The 21,310-nt window shown below is 36.9% G+C and overlaps 1 long non-coding RNA gene across 1 annotated transcript; it reads right to left on the bottom strand.

Annotated features, from left to right (window-relative positions):
• Positions 1-414: 414 nt before the first annotated feature.
• Positions 415-19,867, bottom strand: LOC126961359 (uncharacterized). The gene is made up of 3 exons (XR_007728279.1): positions 19,802-19,867; positions 1,734-1,879; positions 415-1,633 (listed from the first exon to the last, which is right to left on the bottom strand). It is a non-coding gene; the product is annotated as an uncharacterized LOC126961359 (long non-coding RNA).
• Between the last annotated feature and the right edge of the window lie 1,443 nt (positions 19,868-21,310).

Raw genomic sequence — 21,310 nt, forward strand, 5'->3', positions numbered from 1 at the left:
TGAGTGCCATGTATTAGGCTTTTTATTTGCCAAAACCACAGTGTAGAAATAAAAACAGAGATAGTTTCTGCCCTCAAATAGCTTAATGCCAAGTGAGAAAAAATTATTAAACAAAATCTCACAAAGAAATATACATGCGTATAGTTCTGTGTAAGAAAAGTCCTGGGTCTTCTGGGAGAATCTATCAGGCTGTGATGAAATAGGGACCAGATGCTAACTGGTTATGTGGTCTAAAAGCAAAACAGGGGCCAGGCGCGGTGGCTCACGCCTGTAATCCCAGCACTTTGGGTGGCTGAGGTGGGCGGATCACAAGGTAAGGAGATCGAGACCATCCTGGCTGACCCAGTGAAACCCTGTCTCTACCAAAAATACAAAAAATTAGCCAGGTGTGGTGGCAGGTGCCTGCAGTCCCAGCTACTTGGGAGGCTGAGGCAGGACAATGGCGTGAACCCGGGAGGCGGAGCTTGCAGTGAGCCGAGATCACACTACTGCACTCCAGCCTGGGCGATAGAGCGAGACTCCGTCTCAAAAAAAAAAGAAAGAAAGCAAATCAGTGTCATTGAAGGTTTTTAGCAGGGTTGTGCCATAATACTTAGCATTTTGTTTTGTTTTATTTTCTGTGTTATTTTTGTTTTGTTAACACAGATTATTAGTAATCAATCATTTTAGTCTTTGAAGTTGTAGCTAGGATGGTTGTGAGGTGGCCAGCCTTCACCGTAAAGAAACACTGGAACCTGTGACTTATTAGGTACCCATTGCAAGACAACATAGCAATAGACAGTTTTTACCCTTGCATATTTACACTTATAAGAACAGATCAGTGGTACAATTTCTAGAAATGAAAATATTGTGTAGTGAAAATATTGTGTAGTTCCTAAAATAAAGTAGGCACTATAAAGAGAGACTCGGGATGGGGAAGCCCAAACAGTCAGACAATATCCTCTGAAATATAAAACTGCTACAAAGGCAGGGTAACACCAGCTCTTTCAAAATAGTGCAGTGAGATAAACACTAATATCCTTAATTCTAGGCATTTTGCAAACATGAAAGACTAGCATTTTTACCACTGCTTTAGAGATAAGCAAACTGAAGCTCAGAGAATTTGAGTAACACACCCAGAGTGACAAAAATAGTAAATGATAGAGCCAAAATTTATGGAAATAAAACAAAGCTTTCTAGTCAAAATGTTTTTACAAGAGGTTTTACCCTCATCTTCTTGGAAATTTTTATAGAAATGTTTTGACAGAGCTTAACTCCCATCTTAAACAGGACAGATAGACATACGATGGTAGGCTATATCGTTATCCCCAATCATTCTGCCTCATCTTCTTTGTAAAAGAATTATACATCTGCTCTCTTTGCCATGTGACCTGCAGTGTCCGCCCTCACCCTGGAAGGAGTACTTATCCCTGACTCAGGTATTAGGGCTTGCCTTATGACCTGCTTTGACCAACAAAATGTAAGCAGATGAGGCCTACGTTAGTCTGAGCTGAAGCTTTAAGAGGCAGTGGAATTTCCCACTAGACTCTTGTTCTCCTCCAGATAATGACATTCTCCAAAGAGGGTCTGCTCATTCAACTTGGATCCATGGAGAAGAGCCATAGCAGCCATTCTGCAGCTACTGACAGGCAACCTGCATGAGAAATAAGGATTTGTTGTTGTCTTCATTTATTTATGCTTCTGTAATAAAATATTTCAGACCGACTAATTGATAAACAATAGAAATTTCTTACTTATGGTTCTGGAGGCTGGGAAGTTCAAGATCAATGCACCAACAGGCATGGTGTCTGGTAAAGGCTGCTGTCTCTTTCTAAGATAATGCATTGTTGCTGCATCCTCTGGAGGGGATGAAGAATGTGTCCTCATGTGATGGAAGGGACTGAAAGGCAAGAGCATGCTCCCTTTAACATACAGCCCTTATAAAATGATGCTAACCCTATTCGTGAAGGTGAAGCCCTCATGACATAATCACTTCCCAAAGGCCACACCTTTGGGTATTACATTTCAATATAAATTTTAGAGGAGCACATATTCATACCAAAACCCTTGTTATAAGCCACTGAGATTATGGACTGCTTATTACTGTAGCACAGATGACTAATATATATGTGAAATATAAACTGTTTCTTTATCAGTGGCCACTAATAATCTGTATTCAAAGTAAAATATGTTATCTGAAGAAAATTCCTTTGTTTGAAGTACAGTTGTTAAGATTCAGTTTTTATTTATCCCTGATATTTTTATTACACAATTTTTCCTGTATAATTTTTTGTTAAGCTATTCATTCTACCAATTCATGGGACATATGGTTAACAGTTGACTAATCTTGCAAATGCCTTCAATACTTCTAATATTTAGATATGAGTTTTTCTATTTCTAAAGTATTTAAGTTCATTATAGGGTAATTACAGACTCATTGTGGGAAAATACATTAATGTGTATATTAACCTTAGGAGATCTGATATTATATCAATATTTAGTTTTTCTTTTCTACAATATGAGTTTTTAATGAGATTTTTCTCAAGCCATAATTTCTCTTTGTAATTTTCCCCATATAATTCCTAAACAATTATTTTGGTAAATACATTACTATGTATTCCTTTAAATCAGTTTTTATCATTATGAGAATTAAGCTTTATTCATAAATTTTTTATCTTGTTATAGCTGAAGTGTAGAAAATGAACTGGGTAATTATTCTTTACAAAGCTACTGCCTTGAATGTTTTTTGTTGATTCAAATAGTTTTCAGATGACTCAAGTTTTCCCATCACGTTGCCTATAAATAATAATAATTTTGTATCATTCCTTCAAATAGGAGTAACTCTAGTATACTTAATGTCATTAGAAGAAAATTCCCAGGGAATTTTATCAAAAGTGGTAAACCAATTATCCTTGTCATTTTCATTTATTTATTTTTTTAAGAGATGGAGTCTCATGATGTTGCTCAGGCTAGAATGCAGTGGTCCCATCATAGCTCACTACAGCCTCAAACGCCTCTATCAGCCTCTCAAATAGTTGGGATTGCAAGCATGAGCCATGGTGTCACACAGGCATGACTGCATTCATTCTGAGTCATTTCCCTTGATTATTCCAATTACTGCCTCATGGAAATAATTATATTAACATTTATGTTGGAATATTGTCCTTTTTTCCTAGACTTTTTTTTTTTTTTGAATTGGAGTCTTGCTTGGCTGCTCAGGCTGGAATGAGATGGCGCAATCTCAGCTCACCACCACAATCTCTGCCTCCTGGGTTCAAGCGATTCTCCTGGCACAGCCCCTAGAGTAGCTGGGACTACAGGCGTGCACCACCATGCTTGGCTAATTTTTGTATTTTCAGTAGAGGCGAGGTTTCACTATGTTGGTCAGGCTGGTCTCAAACTCCTGACCTTGTGATCCACCCAACTCTGCCTCCCAAAGTGCTGGGATTACAGGCATGAGCCACCGTGCCCGGCCAATGTTGTTTTTTTACTTCATTCAACATCCCCATTGTTTTCTTCTTCAAGACCAACCTTTTTCCCCAATGAATGTAACATCTTTCCTTTTTATCTTCCACCATTGCCTTGACCCTAGACCCATAATTTTTAATCTTTTTCCTTTTTTCACAAAGTATTACAATTTTGAAGTGCAATTTTTTTGAAACTGGAGGGGAAAAAATGGCCTCTAAAATTAGAAGTCTAGATTTCTGGGGCCAATGCACTTATGTAAACGGAAACATAAATAAATAAAGTGACATTCCTATTCTCATGGTGCTTATGTTCTTGAGGGGAAAACAAACAAACAAAAAAAGTATGGATCAGATGGTGAAAGGTACCAAAGAGAAAAATAAAGCAGAGGAAAGGACCATAGAGTGAAAAGGTACTAGCGTTAGCCAAGATCTCTGTGAAGATAAACCGTGCGGTTACATAGCTAAAAATGAAGCCTTCCATGCAGTGGGAATAGATAATGCAAATACCCTAAGAGAGGGTGTGCTTACTATGTTTGAGGAACAGCATGGGACTTGATAGCTGCATCAGAGGGACAGTTGGAGAAGGCATAGGGGATAGGGCATGTGACTTGAGAGGTAGCAGGAATAAAGGTGACAATGGGTTATTTTAGCAATAGTTAGGGCTTTGATGGAATGTAGTGTGCATTGGAGCATTCTGAGCAGGGGAGTGACTTAGGCTGCTCTGAGAAGCATAGACTGCAGTGGAGTAAAAAGGAAATGCAGAAAAACCATTAAGAAGACTGTCACAATAATCCAGGTGAGACATGATGGTGCTTAGACCAGAGCGGCAGCGACAGAGTTGTAGAGAAGTGATTGGATGCTGTGTGTATTATTTCAAAGTTACAGTTGTAAAATTTGCCGATGGATTGAATATAGGAAATAGAGAAATTAGAGGAACCGGTTACCCAGAGTGTTTTACCTGAGCAAATGAAAGAAGAAGGTTTCCTTTTCCTGAATGGGTAGGTATATAAAAAATAGATTTTTTTGACGAGGGGTAGGGTGAGAAGAGTTTGTTTTACATACGTTAAGGTTGTGATTCTAGAGGAACATCACACTGGGGCTGCCAAATAGACACTCTGATATACATAGAATTAAATGTAGAATTAAAGAGGGAGGTCAGAGCAAAATATATTAATTTGAGAGCCATCAGAAGAGTATTGATGTTATTTAAGGCTGTGGCATTGGATGGGTAAATCTAGGGTGTGTGCACTGATTGCAAAGAGAAGCCAAAGGGCTGAGTCCTAAGGCATTCAAATTAAAGAGGTCAGGACGATGGAGAGCATACAGAAAAAGTAAAAAAGAAGGAGCAGTCAGTAGGTAAGAGGTAAAATCCAGAAGCAGTGGGACCCAGAGGCCAAGCAAAATAAAGGTTTCAAATAAGCAATGGAGACATGGAGTTCTCAGAAGAAGCACCTTGGTGAGATGCCTTTAACAATTTTAATATTGTAATTGTGTTTCTCTTCCTTTTTGTGCTTAATATAATCAAGAAAGTAAACTTATTCATCAAGTAATTCACAAGCCACATTTTTAAGAGTTCAAGTGGAGCCTAATTGAAATTATTTTTGCTGGGGAGTTAGGAAACTAAGTTATAGCCCTTGGTTTGGACAAGCCAGGTTTCCTCTTGTGCACTTTTGGACTCACCATATAGATAGCTCTTCACTCAAAGACTGAAGACATAGAAGTGGGTGATATCCAAGTTCTCAGTAGGTAACATAACGACTAATCTATCATAAGTGTCCAATAATGGCTGAGTAAATGAACAAATAAATGTTCTTTCCAGCTCTAAGATTTTATTATTGGCATTACAACTCCCTTTCCTGTTAAGAAACATGGGCAGGACTGGGGTGAAACCACATCAGCAATTGCAGCTCTTTTTCCTTTTTTCCTAGTGGCTTGCCTGTAGAGACACTTAATTATTTATACTGCCTTTAGGAAGTGCAACTGGGCTCTGCTGCTGTGGATGCGTTTCTGTTATTATTAGTCTCAGAGCTATTTCTTATTTCCTCCAGCACAATGAAGGTGGTGAAATAAGTAACAACACTTCCTTTTCCAAAGCCGCTGAAGTGCTCAGCTCAGCAGTAGTCAGACTCCTCCAGCATTTAATGAGAACTATGGAAGACCTAATTTCCTTTGTTGTCCTCAGTTCTCTTGACCTCAGATAATCAGATAAGCAGCAACACAAGAGGACCAGTGAGCTATTTCAATGGTTTCTCTCCAACATTTTTCTGTGCATGTGCAATCTGAGCATGCCTATGATTTGTTGTTGTTGTTGTTGGTTAGCCTTTTCTCAAAACTGACTATGCTGTAGCATTCTATTTCTTTTCTGGAAAAAAAAAAAAAAAATCAGCACCTGCTGGATATTTGTTGCTATAGGGCTAGGAATCTTCCTTTTGTTACTTCCTTCTTTCTTCTTTCCCTACCCTTTTTCTCTAAAACTTTTGTTCCACCATTTTCTTATTTTCTTTTGATCAGAATACCAATTTAAATTATGAAATACACTAAGGCCTCAAAATTGATTAATAAATGTTTACTTCATGGTTCAATGCTATGCACAGTGTTTTCAAAGGTTAGACCACACAGTCCCTGTAATGGAGATAAATGTACTCCAGTTTAAAAGGAAATGTTGACATATCTGCTATTCAGTTGCAGTGATCATTATTTGATAAAACATTTAATTTACCCACTATCTGTTGAAAACAAAATTCCACATTGACACTAATTGTAAATGGTTGGCACTCTATAGGTTCACAGTTTAGGGAAAGAGGTTTACATATAAGTGTATTCTGTTTGCAAAGTTGACAGACACTAGTGTAGATGTGTAAAACAACGTGGGTAGTGAGAGTGAAAAATATTTTATCACAGTTAGATCTTGAGTTAGAATGTGAAGCAAGGACATAGTTTCAACAGGCAGGTATGAGCTTGTGAATTTTCAGGGACAGACTAGCTTAAAAAAATACCAGCGTGATAGGCATATAAGGAAGGTTTTTGAAAAGACAGACCATTCATGAACACATGTGTTTGTAGCAAGTCCTGCATTGGCAAAAGTGAGCAAGGCCCAGAAGATGCAACATTCAGGCTGAGCAGTATGTACGGGAGTAAAGAGGAGTTGGTATTTCCTGAGCACTCACTGTGTGTTGTCTTTATTTAAGACTAAGGAAAGTGATATGTGGGGTTTATGTGATTTAGCTAAGGTCACAAAGTTAGTGCTTGAAGCATAATTCAAGCACAGCTTATTCTTTTTGTAAAGACTATAACTTAAAGTGTGTGTGCTAGCACTAAATGTATATAACTAGTTACTTACAATGATTGACTTTTAGGAGCAAAAATAAGGAATTATGTACAACCATACATACCTGTCTATGCACAGCAGATACTGAACTGAATTAACTATCTGGCCAGTTAAGGAACAAGCTTGATCACGCTCTGTCTCCCTCAGTATCCTAGATTCAACTACCTGAAATCACCAGTGAATGAGATGTTTGAAGGCCTGTACTATTTACATAATTGAGATCTTGCTTTTAGTGAGAAAACTGACATTAGTAGATTCAGTGTGTTCCATAAAAGCAGAGGTAGGCTCCAGTGCAGCCCTCAATTCCACGAGCCCTTATAAAGGTCAGGGAGGAGGAGCACATCCAGCATCAGGAGGCAGGCTGACCTGAAACAGAATGGAAGGCTGGGAGCTATGGAGGATCTTCAGCAACTGTTGTAAATGCTACTAGTGCTTGCGGTTTACCATAATTTGTTCCCTTCCGTATGGGTATAGGTAGGAAACACTGACTTCCAGAGATACAAGGATTAGGCTCCAAAGGCAACACTTAGCTGGAGTTTAGAGGCAAGAATTAAATCTTAAAAACGGTGACAGAAAAGGAAATCATCAGATTAGGAAATGAAAAAACAAGTCTCTTGTTTGGTGAAGAATTCCTCAGTTGGAGAAAACAATCCCAAGAATTAGGAATCTGGAAATTAGGCCCAAAACAGACTAATAGCTAAAGAAGGACTGATTTCAGTAGTACCTAAAAACAAGGCCCCTGAAATCTCCATCTTAACTGATAGTGTTTGGTATAGGAACAGACGACCACATGTCTTTAGCTGCAGGGATGAGAAAGAGCTAAGAACCCTACAGGGTCTGATATTAACAAAAAGAAAAATTTTTCTTAAGCATATTTTTGGCCAAGTTGATATTAGTGGTTTTGAAGATGAATGATTACTATTTATCATAACCCCATGCATGGGAGTTCCAATTTTAGCTCCAAAATGTAAGAGCTTTGAAGTTCTTACTCCCAAGCCTACAATAAGAAAAAGCTGAAAATTCTGAAAAATGACTTTTGTTTTATGCTAGTTATCAGAAAACTGAGGTCACAGGGAAAATTGCAATCTGAAATCTAGAGACAGGTACAATCAGAAAAATACAGCAACACTGGAGCAGAATGTAATGGAGCCATATACCCTGTAAAGATACTGAAATTGCAATTTTAGCAAACTGATGGAGGCTAACTATGTAATAGCATGAGAGGGAGAGTCTTTTGGGGACCACAGTTTTAGGAAATCTCATACGTGCATGGGCTCTATCTCAAGGAATCCTATCATATCCTCAAAGTAAAGATCCAAGAAAGACCCTTTCCTGACTGTGGCATAGAATGGGGAAGAATCAAAATTGTGAAACATACCTAGAGTGTTCTCCATAACAAAGAGCTGCCTTCCAGAAGAAGAGAATGTGTAAAGACGCATTGCAGTTTAAGAAAAGGCATTTTTCTCAATCCAATCCACTCTTCTCTTCCTGTCTCACACGTGAAGGGAAAAATATGGCCAACAGGTTTTGGGGGCTTCAAGGAAATAAAGTGGAAATGTTGCAGCTAGAAAGAAGGGGAGGAAATGCTACACCATTTGAGAAACACATAGGAAGGTCTCAGCTCTAAGACACATGTCCAATAAATGACTGAGATATAATTACAAGATTATAGAACTGTGAGAAACTTTGGAATACCAAAAGGAAAAGAAAGACAGAATCAAACAGAAAAAAATATTTGAAGTAATAGTGCAAAGAGCTTTCCAAAATGAATAAAAGACATCAAATCACAGATACAAAAAGTTTAGAGAACCCCAAGCATTGAAGTAATAATAGCAAAGAGCTTTCCGAAATTAAAGGCAACAATGAAAGACAAAATAACAAAATAACAAAGAGCTTTCCAAAATGAATGAAAGACATCAAATCACAGATACAAAAAGTTTAGAGAACCCCAAGCATTGAAGTAATAATAGCAAAGAGCTTTCCGAAATTAAAGGAAACAATGAAAGACAAAATAACAAAATAACAAAGAGCTTTCCAAAATTAATGATAGACACCAAATCACAGATACAGAAAGTTTAGAGAACCCCAAGCATAATAAATACAAAAAGCAACAACAGCAGCAATGAAACAAACACCACCACCAACAACAAATATATACCCTTCTTATCATATTCATAGTGCAGAAAATCAAAGTCAAGAGTGTCATGCCATCTGTGTGAAGAGACCACCAACAGGCTTTGTGTGAGCAATAAAGCTTTTTAATCACCTGGGTGCAGGTGGGCTGAGTCTGAAAAGAGAGTCAGCAAAGAGAGTTGGGGTGGGGCAGTTTTATAGCATTTGGGTAGGTAGTGGAAAATTACAGTCAAAGGAGATTGTTCTCTTGCAGGCAGGGGCTGAGGGTGGGGGTCACAAGGTGCTCGGTGGGGGGGTTCCTGAGATTCATTGTTCGAGAGAAGGAATTTCACAAGCTAATATCATCAGTTAAGGCAGGAACTGGTCATTTTCACTTGATTTGTGATTCTTCAGTTGCTTCAGGCCATCTGGATGTATACCTGCAGGCTTGGACTCAGAGGCCTTACAAAGAGAACACCTTGAAAGAAGTCAGAGAAATTAAATACCTACTGATCAGGAATAGGAAAAGGAATAGCAGACTTTTTGTCAAAAACAATGCAAGCGAAAACAAAGTGGAGTGAAATATTTAAAGTGTTGAAAGGAAACAAAACACCAGCCTAGAGTTCTATATCCAGTGAAAATTATCCTTCCAAAGTTAAAGAGAAATAATAACTTTATCTGACAAAAGCTGAGTGCACTTGTAACCAGCAGATCTGCTGTGCATGACATTTAAAAGATATTTGGAGGGGAACATCACACACTGGGGCCTGTTGGTGGGTGAGGGGCTAGAGGAGGGATAGCATTAGGAGAAATACCTAATGCAAATGATGAGTTGATGGGTGCAGTAAACCAACATGGCACGTGTGTACCTATGTAACAAACCTGCACATTATGCAATGTACCCTAGAACTTAAAGTATAATAATAATAATAATAATAATAATAATAATAAAAGATCTTTGAGCAGGAGAGAAATGATGTCAGAAAATTGGACTTACATAAAGAAAGGCAGGGCATCAGAGAAAGAATAAATGAAGGTAAAATAAAATATTTCATTTTTTGGTTTTAATTGCTATGAAAGGTAACTTTGTTTAAAGCAATAATAGTAACAATGCATTAGGTTATAATAACATAAATAAGTAAAAGAAATGAAGCAATTCACAAAGGACAGGAGGGAAGGATTGAGAATATTATTATGAGGCACTTACATTACATGTGAGGTGATGTTATGTTATTTGAAGTTAAATTTAGATTAGTTAGAAATGTATATTGGAAACTTTAGGAAAAGTAGTAAGTTTTTTGTTAGTACCATTACTGATATGCTGAAGGAAGAGATAAAATGGAATTACATAAAATGCTCAATTAAAGCGAGACCAAAAAAAAAATAAAGGAAAAGGTAAAGTGCAACAAATAGGAAACAGCTACAAATATGGTAGATATTAATGCAGCTATATCAATAATTACTTTAAATGTGGCTGGTCACATTACACCAATTAAAAGACATATATTGTCAGAGTGGATAAAAAAAGAACAACAACCCAATTATATGTGATCTATAAGAAACCTACTTTAAATATAAAGATTCATGTTAAAAGTAAATGGTTTGTATCATGGAGGAAAGGATGCTGAGTTTTATCAAATCCTTTTTCTGCATCTGTTGAGATGATCATACAGTTTTTGTCTTTAATTTTCTGTTTATGTGATGAATCATATTTATTGATTTTTGTAGGTTGAAGCATTCTTTCCTCCCTGGAATAGAGCTCACTTCATCATGAGTTTGATCTTGATTTTTTTGATATGCTGGTGGACTTGGTTGCTAGTATTTTGTTGAGAATTTTTGCATCTATGTTCATCAAGGATATTGATTTTCAGTTTTTTTGTTGTTGTTGTTATATCATTGTCTTGGATGATACTGGCTTCCTAGAATGAATTAGAAGTAATTCCCTCTTCCTGAATTTTTTGAAATAGTTTCAGAAGGTACCAGTTCTTCATTGTACATTTGATAGAACTTATGCTGTGAATACATCTGGTCCTGGGCTTTATTTTGTTGGGAGATTTTTATTACTAGTTCAATCTCAATACTATTTATTGGTTTGTTCAGGATTTCTATTTGTTCCTGGTTCAATCTTGGCATTTGTATGTTTCCAAGAATTTATCCATTTCTTTTAGGTTTTCTAGTTTGTGCATGTATAGTTGTGAAGTCTTTGATAATCTTTTGTATTTCTGTGATATATGTTGTAATGTTTTCTTTTTCATTTCTGATTGTGTTTATTTGGATCTTCTCTTTGCTTTTCTTGGTTAGTCCAGCTAGTGAGTTATCAATTTTATCTTTTTTTTTTTTTTTTTTTTTTGAGATAGAGTCTTGCTCTATCACCCAGGCTGGAATGCAGTGGCATGATCTCAGCTCACTGCAAGCTCCACCTCCTGGGTTCATGCCGTTCTCCTGCCTCAGCCTCCCTAGTAGCTGAGACTACAGGCGCCCACCACCACACTCAGCTAATTTTTTGTGTTTTTAGTAGAGACGGGGCTTCACCATGTTAGCCAGGATGGTCTCGATCTCCTGACCCTGTGATCCACTCACTTTGGCCTTCCAAAGTGCTGAGATTACAGGCGTGAGCCACTGTGCCTGGCCAATTTTATCTTTTTAAAGAATCAACTATTGGTTTCACAAATCTTTGCATTATTTCCTTGGTCTCATTTTCATTTAGTTCCACTCTGATCTTTGTTATTTCTTTTCTACTGCTAGCTTTGGATTTGATTCATTTTTGTTTGTCTAGTTCCTTGAGGTGTGACATTAGGCTGTTAATTTGTAATCTTTCTGTGTTTTTCATGTAGGCATCACAAAATGCTATAAACTTTTCACTTGGTACTGCTTTTGCTGTATCCTAAATATTTTGGTATGTTATGCTTTCATTTCATTCAATAATTAAAAATTATTTTAAGTTCCATATTAATTTCATCATTGACTCAATGGTCATTCAGGGAATGTTTTTAAATTTCACTGTTTTTATATCATTTCTACAGTTCCTTTTGGTATTGCCTTCTAGGCATAGAAGGAACATATCTCAACATAATAAAGGCCATACACAATAAACCGTCAGCCAACATCACACTGAATGGGTAAAAGTTGAAAGAATTCCCCCTAAAAACTAAAACAAGATAAGGACGTCCTTATCTTGTTTGGTCAATTTCATTACTCCCATTCAACATAGTCCTGAAAGTCCTAGCCAGAGCAATCAGGTAAGGGAAATAAATAAAAGATAACCAAATTGGAAACAGAGAAAGTCAAATGATCTCTATTTGCTGACAATGTGATCTTACATTTAAAAAACCCTAAAGACTCCACCAAAATATCTTAGATTTGATTTTAAAAATTCAGTAAGTTTTCAGGATATAGAACCAACATACAAATATTAGTAGAATTTTTATACACCAATAACTATAAAGCTTAAAATCAAATAAAGAAGATAATTCTGTTTTTAACCACAACAACAACAACAACAAAAATATCTAGAAACCAAGATGGTTAAAGATCTCTACAAGGAAAAATACAAAACATTGATGAAGGAAATTGTAGATGACGCAAACGAATGGTAAAATATCCCATGCTTATGGGACGGAAGAATTGCTATCGTTACATGATCATTGTGGCTTTGATTTGTATTTTTCTAGTGATCACTGATACTGAGCTTTTTAAAATATGCTTGTTGTCTGCGTGTCTGTCTTCTTTTGAGAAATTTCTGTTCATGCTCTTTGTCTGCTTTTTAATGGAGTTGTTTGTTTTTCTCTTGTAAATGTGTTAAAGTTCCTTATAGATGCTGGATATTTGATCTTTGTCAGATGCATAGCTTGCATATATTTTGTCTCATTCTGTAGGATGTCTGTGTACTCTGTTGATAGTTTGTTTTGCTGTGCAGATGCTCTTCAGTTTGATAAGATTCCACTTGTTAATTTTTGCTTTTGTTGCTATCGCTTTCGGTGTCTTTGCTGTGAAATCTTTGCCCATTCCTATGTCCAGGATGGTATTGCCTAGGTTGTCTTCCAGGGTTTTTATATTTGGGTTTTACATTTCAGTCCCTTATTGCTTGTTTTTGTCAGCTTTGTTAAAGATCAGATGGTTGTGGATATGCGACCTTATTTCTGGGCTCTCTATTCTGTTCTATTGGTCTGTATACTTGTTTTTATACCAGTACCACGCTGTTTTGGCTACTGTAGTCTGTAGCCTTGTAGTGTAGTTTGAAGTCAGGTAACAGGATGCCTTCAGCTTTGTTTTTTATTTTTCTTAGTTTTGCCTTGGCTATTTTGGGCTCTTTTTTGGTTCCATGTAAATTGTAAAATATCTTTTTCTACTTCTGTGAAGAATATCATTGGTAGTTTGACAGGAATAGCATTGAATCTGTACATTATTTTGGGTAATACGCTATTTTAGTAATACTGATCCTTTAAACTATTGTGGAAATCAGTACATTGATTCCTCAAAGAGCTAAAAGAAGAACTACCATTTGACCCAGCAATCCCAGTCCTGGATATACACCCAGAGAAATATAAATCATTCTACCATAAAGACATAGGTGTGAAAATGTTCATTGCAGCAGTATTCACATTATCAAAGACATGGAATCAACCTAAATGTTCATCAGTGACAAGTTGGATAAAGAAAATGTGGTACATATACTTCATGGAATACGATGCAGCCATAAAAAAGAATGACATCATGTCTTTTGTGGGAACATGGATGGAGCTGCTGGTTATTATCCTTAGCAAACTAATGCAAGAACAGAAAACCAGATACTGCATGTTCTCACTTACGAGTGAGAGCGAAATGATAAGAACTTATCAACACAAAGAAGGAAACAACAGACACTGGAGTCTATTTGAGAGGGGAGGGTGGGAGGTAGAAGAGGAACAGAAAATATAATTAATGAGTACTGGACTTAATACCTGGGTGAAAAAATAATATGTGCAATAAACCCCGGAGATACATGTTTACCTGTGTAACAAACCTTCACATGTACCCCCAAACCTAAAATAAAAGTTAAAAAAACAACTAAAATGATCATCTTGTCCCAAACATCTACAGATTCAATATCATCTATATAAAAATACAAACATCAGTGTTTACAGAATTAGAAGAAAAGAATTCTAAAATTTATGTAAAACTAAAAGGAGCCTGAAGAGCCAAAGCATTCATAAGCAAAAAGAACAAAGCTGAAGGCATCACATTACCTGACTTCAAATTATAGTAGAAGGCAATAGTAACCAAAACAGCATGGTACTTGTGTAACAGTAGACACATAGATCAATGGAACAGAATAGAGAACCCAGAAATAAAACCAGATATCTACAGGCAACTGATTTTTGACAAAGTTAACAAAAATATACACTGGGGAAAGGACACATTCTTTTCAATAAATCGTAGGAAAATTGGATTGCCATATGCAGAATAAAAAAAATGGACTCCTATCTTTTACGATACACAAAAACCAACCCAAGATGTATTAAAGACTTAAATTTGAGACCCAAGACTAGAAAAGTACTAGAAGAACACCAAGGGAAAACTCTTCTGGATATTGATCTAAGAAAAGAATTCATGACTAAGACCTCAAAAGCACAAACAACAAAAACAAAAATAGACAAATGGAACTTGACTTTATTACACTAAAAAGCTTCTGTACAGCAAAAGAAATAATGAACAGAGTGAACAGATAGCCAGCAGAATGGGCGAAAATATTTGCAAACTATGCATCCAATGTGGGACTAATATCTAGAATTTACAAGGAACTCAAACAACTCCAGCAACAACAGCAACAAAATAGCCCCATTTAAAAGTGGGCAAAAGCCATAAATATATATTTTTTAAAAGAAAACAAATGATCAACAAGCAAATGAAACAATTCTCAACATCATTAATCATAATGTAAAGGCAAAGTGAAACCACAATGAGATATCACTTTACACCAGTGAAAAGAGCTGTTACTAAGAAGTCAAAAACAACCTTAGTGAGGTTGCAAAGAAAAGGGTTGGTGGTAATGTAAATTAGTGCAACTTCTAAGGAAAACAGTATGGAGAGTTCTCAAAGAACTAAAAATACAACTAGCATGTAACAGCAATCCCACTACTTGATAACTACTCAAAGGAAAAGAAATAATTATATAAAATAGATACCTGTTCCTCACTTTGGGAGGCCGAGACGGGCGGATCACGAGGTCAGGAGATCGAGACCATCCTGGCTAACATGGTGAAACCCCGTCTCTACTAAAAAATACAAAAAAAAAAAAACTAGCCGGGCGAGGTGGCGGGCGCCTGTAGTCCCAGCTACTCGGGAGGCTGAGGCAGGAGAATGGCGTAAACCCGGGAGGCGGAGCTTGCAGTGAGCTGAGATCCGGCCACTGCACTCCAGCCTGGGAGACAGAGCGAAACTCCGCCTCAAAAAAAAAAAAAAAAAAAAAAAAAAAAAAGATACCTGTTCTTGTATGTTTATCACTGTGCTGTTCACAATAGCAAAGATATGGAATCAACTTAAGTGTCCACTGAGGGATGACTGGATAAAGAAAATATTGTGTATATATAATCAATGGAATACTATTCAGCCATATAAAAGAATGAAATAATGTATTTTGCAGCAAAATGGATGGAACTGGAAGCCATTGTCTTAAGGCAAACAACTCAGAAACAGAAAGTCAAATTCTGCATGTTCTCACTTGTAAGCAGGAGCTAAATGATGTGTACACATGGACAAAAGAGTGTGGAATGATAGACATTGGAAACTCAGAAGGCTAGGGCTAGAAAGGAGGAAGGGAGATAACAGATTACTTATCAGTACAATGTACATTATTTGGGTGATGGGTACACTAAAAGTCAAGACTTCAGCACTATGCAATATATTCATATAACAAAATTACACATGTACCCCTTAAATTTATAGAAATAAACTTTTGTTAAAAGGATGTTTATTATCTCATTGATTGGGAGAAAACATGTGCATATTATATACCTGATAAGGGATTTGTATCTACAATATGTACAGAGCTCTTACAAATAAGCAATAAAATAAAATATAACTCTTTTATACTTGTAAAACTGTCTATATAATGAATACCTGAAAATAGAATTCATAGAAATACAAGTTTGTAGATTTTTCATTTTGATAGGTGATACAGTTTGTGTATTCATCCCCACTCAAATCTCATGTTGAATAGTAATCCTCAATTCTGGAACTGGGGCCTAATGGGAGGTGTTCGGTTCATAGGGGCAGATCCTTCACAATGGCTTGGGCCATACTAAGCCAGCTCTTGCTGTGAGTTCTCCTGAGATTTTGTTGTTTATGTGTATGTGGCACCTTCCCCCCAACTCTCCCTCTTGCTCTTGCTTTTGTTGTGTGACGTGTCTGCTCCCCTTTCACCTTGTACCATGATTGTAAGCTTCTGAGGTCACCCCAAAAGCTCAGCAGATATCACTACTATGCTTCCTGTAAAACCTGTAGAACCATGAACCAATTAAACCTTCTTTCTTTATAAATTACCCAGTCTCAGTTATTTCTTTACAGCAATGCAAGAACAACCTAATGAAGAAAAGTGCTACCAAGAGGGGGGCATTTCTATAAATGTTTCTGAAAATGAGCAAGTAATTTTGGAACTCAGAAAAAGACAGAGGTTGGAAGAGTTTGGAGGGTTCAGAAGAAGACAGAAAGATGAGAGAAAGTCTGAAACTTCTGAGAGACTAGTTAAGTGGTTGTGACCAAATTGCTGATAGTTAGTGAGGTCTCAGATGGAAATGAAAAATATATTGGGAACTGGAGCAAAGGTCATGCCTATTATGCCTTAGCAAAGAACTTGGCTGCATTCTGTTCATGCCCTGAGGATCTGTGGAAGTTTGAACTAAACAGTGATTATTTAGAGTATCTGGCAGAGGAAATGTCTAAGCAGGAAAGAGTTCAAGATGTTGCCTGGCTGCTTCTAATGAGCTACACTCATATACGGGAGCAGAAAAATGACTTAAAGTTGGAAGTTGCATTTAAAAGGGAAGCAGAGCATAAAAGTTTGGAAAGTTTGCAGCCTGGCCATGTGGCAGAAAAAGAAAAAGTTTTTTGTGGCCACCGTGGCAGAAAAAGAAAAAGCTTTTTGGGAAAGGAATTCAAACATGCTGTGGAACAATCACTGGCTAGAGAAATTTGCATAACTAAAAGAAAGCCAAGTGCTAATATCCAAGACAATCATGGAAATGACTTCAAAGGCATTTTAGGAACCTTCACAGCAGCCCCTCCCATCACAGGCCCAGAGACTTTGAAGGGAAGAATGGTTTCCTGGGCATGGCTTAGGGCCCCTGCTGCCCTGCACAGCCTTGGGACACCACTGCTTCTGAGATCCCAGGCCTTCCAGCTTCAGTTGGAGCTCAAAGGGCCCAGGTACACCTAGAGCTATCACTTTGGAAAATTCAAGCCATAAGCCTTGGCAACTTCCATGTATTATTAAGCCTGGGTGTGCAGAGTGCATGAATTAAGGAGACTTGACCTCGACCTAGATTTCAGAGGATGTATGAGAAACCCTGGGTACCCAGGCAGAAGCATGCTGAAGCCACACAGAGAACCTCTAATGGGACAATGCAGAGGGAAAATGTGGGTTTGGAGCCCCCACACAGAGTCCCCCCTAGGTACTGCCTATTGGAGCTGTAGGAAAGAATCGCAGAATGATAGATCCACTGGCAGCTTACACCTTGCACCTGGAAAAGCCTCATGCACTCAATAACCTGTGAGAGCAGCCAGAGGGGCTAAACCTTGCAAAGCCACAGGGATGGAGCGGCCCCTTGCACCAGTGTGCCCTGGATGTGGGACATAGAGTCAAAGAAAATTATTTTGGCTCTTTAAGATTAATGACTGCCATGGTAGGTTTTGAACTCATGTGGGGCCCACAGCCCCTTATTTTGACTGACTTCTCCCTTTTGGAATGGCAATGTTTACCCTATACTGCCTATACCACCATTTTATCTTAGAAGTAAAGAACTTGTTTTTGGTTTTACAGGCTCATAGATGGAAGGGACTTGCCTTATCTCAGATGAGACTTTGGACTTTTGAGTTAACATTAAAACAAGTTAAGACTTTAAAGAACTATTGGGAAGGCATGATGGTATTTTTCACCACGAGAAGAACATGAGATCTGGGAGGGGCCAGAGATGAAATTATATCATTTGTATATTTATCTCCACTCAAATTTCATGTTGAAATGCAATTCTTAATGTTGGAGATAGACCTAGTGAGAGGTATTTGGATCATGAGGATTTGGATCATGAGAGTTCACATGAGACCTGGTCATTTAAACAAATGTGTGTTGCACCTCCCCGCTAAGTCACTGTCTTTTGCTCCTGCTTTTGCCATGTGATGTGTCTGTTCCCTACTTTGCCTTCCACCCTGAATAAAAGCTTCCAGAAGCCAAGCACATGCCAGCACCATGTTTACTGTACAGCCTGCAGAAACATGAGTCAATTAAACCTCTTTTCTTTATAAATTACTCAGTCTCAGGTATTTCTTTGTAGCAAGCAAGAATGGCCTAATTCAATAGACCTAACATATAATCTTCCCAAGGTGGTGTACCAACTTGCTTTCCCAGAAAAAGCATAGAAGAGGTAGAATAAGCATTTTCAAAATATTGTCCTTCTCTGTCATTGAGGCAGAAGGGTAAGAATTTCATTAAAGAGTTGTATAGTACGTTCTTCCCTGTGTACCTCTGCTAATGGGTACATTGTAGGTTGACAATAGATTTAACCTTGTAGGTTGACAATAGATTTAACCTTTAACTCTCATACATTGTCAGTGAATAATAAAAGGGGAAAGAAAGCTGACTGGTTCAACCTATATAAACATTGTACATTTAATCACCACAAAAACATTGAATGTAAAATAACTTTCTTATTTCCATTCTAAATGTGGAGAAAGTAAGATTTAGAAATATTATGATATAATGGAGGATACCTTCTAGTTAGTTAAGAAAAAGTTAAAGCCAAATACATATTCTTTAACTTTTTTCCAATGACAATACTTTATCCCTGGTATTGATACCCTAAGGCTATGTTTCTGACTATAGTAATAATGGCATCAATAATTACAGCTAACATTTATTGGAGTACTTAATATGTGCAAGATAAGTACTCAAATAAATTTGAAGTACATTATGTGAAGTTACACTGGGAAGTAAGTAATATTATTCTTATTTTGAGGTTGAGAAAATTGTGGAATAATGGTCAAATGATGAAATGACAAAATTATAGAAATGGAGAACAGAATAGTAATTACCAGGGGTTCAGAAGGGTTGAGAGCTAAAGGGAAGTAGATGTGGCTATTTGAAGACCACATGAGTAATTCTTGTATTATGGAAATGTTCTGCATCTTGACTGTACCAATGCCAATATTCCACTTGTAATTTTGCACTACAGTTTTACAACATGCTACCAGAAGTTGAAACTGGATAAATAAATACATGGGATTTCTCTGTATTATTTCTTTCAACTTCATGTGAATCAACAGTTATCTCAAAATGTTTAATTTAAAAATGTGAGACGAATAATGTCACACAATAGCAGAGTAGAAAATTTTATGATGCAATGGAGAAATTGATTCCTCCCCCAAATAAATCACTGAGCTGAAAAGAGTGATTTGGATCAATTTCACTGGAGTTCTGGAACCTGATCTAACACTTATAGCAGCCAGAGCAGTGCTTAATGGAAGGAAAGGCTGCTGATCACATGTAAGTCACCAGCGTGCTCATGCTAGAACCCACTATCATCTACCATTTCTTAGCCCCTTCAAGGTTGTGGGGTTAGCATCCCATATTTTGGAGTTGCTGTCTGGTGCCAGGACAGGCAGTGGAGACCTTCTCCTCTAAGCATTTGGAGTTGTGTGTTTAGGTTGGTGTGGCACCACTTACCTGAGGAACCTGCCCAAATGCTTGCCTTTGTTTTGGTCCTCTCAGCTGAAGCAGAATTCCTGAGAATATCTGTCAGATTTAAGGAGACAGCATCTTTTTAATGTTCTTTCTCATTTTGGAGTTAGACATCTAAAGAACTGCTTGTCAGGCTGATCACAAATATAATAGAACAGAAACTTTAGTGGCCAAACACACTAAGGAATGCACGCTTTGCAAAAATTGTTTAGAAGAGTTACATAACTGAATTTAAAGTTAAAACTACAATATTTTTACAAGAAAGCATAAGGAAAAATCACCATGACCTTAGATTTGGTGATGGTCTCTAAGTATGGTAATAAAACTACAAGTAATTTAAAAATGAATAAATTATATTTCATCAAAATTTTTAAAAATTAGCATTGACACTTGGTAATGATAGAACACTATCAAGAAAACCAACAGAATGACAGAAAAAACATATATCTAAAAAGAAATTCATATCCAGAATATGTACAGAATTCCTACAACTCAATAACAAAAGAAATGACCCAATTAAAAAGTGAGCAAAAGACTTGAATAGACAGTTTTTCCAAAGAAGATATACAAATGATCAATAATCACATGAAAAAAAAGTGTTCAACATCATTAGTCATTGCAAAAATGCAAATCAAAGCCACAGTGAGATACCACCACTTCACACTCGCTAGCATGACTAGTATCAAACAAATAGAAAATTACAGGTGTTGGCAAGGATGTGGAGAAAATGTTATCTTTGTGAACTGCCGGTGAGAACATAAAATGATGCAGACTCTGGAAAATTTTGGCAATCTTCGAAATGTTCAACATAGAATAACTATTTGACCCAGCAATTCAACCTCTACGTATATACCCAAAGTAATTGAGCAGACACTCAGCTAGTTCTATACCAGTGTTCATAGCAGTGTTATTCACAGTAGGCAAAAGGTAGAAACAACTCAAGGGTTCATCAACAAATGAAGAGATAAATTTTATATATACATATATTTACCATATTTTATATCTATTTATCTACAATAGGATGTTATTCAGCCATAAGTAGAACTAAAAGTCTAATACATAATACAACATGATGAACCTTGAAAATATGCCAAGTAAAGTAAGTCAAATACAAAAGAACAAATATTGTATGATTCTACTTTTGTGGGGTATCTAAGATAGGCAAATTCATATAGGCAGAAAGTAGAATCGAGATTACCAGGAGCTGGGGATGGGAAGAATCAAAAGTTATTGCTTAATGGCATAGAGTTTCTGTTTGGAATAATGAAAAGAATTGAAAATAGTTGTGAGCATTGCACAATATTGAATGCCACTGAATTACACAGCTAAATTAGTTAAAATGGTAAATTTTCATTATGTATATTTTACCACAATAAAAGAAGTCCTATTCCCATTAAAAAATGAGAGTGAAACAAAATATAAACCATATAAATAAACGATTATTACAAAACGTTGTTTATGGCCCAGCTGACTGTTTCTTCTCTATCTGGCTGG

This window comes from Macaca thibetana, chromosome 8 (assembly GCF_024542745.1).
Source record: "Macaca thibetana thibetana isolate TM-01 chromosome 8, ASM2454274v1, whole genome shotgun sequence".
Classification (NCBI taxonomy): domain Eukaryota; kingdom Metazoa; phylum Chordata; class Mammalia; order Primates; family Cercopithecidae; genus Macaca; species Macaca thibetana.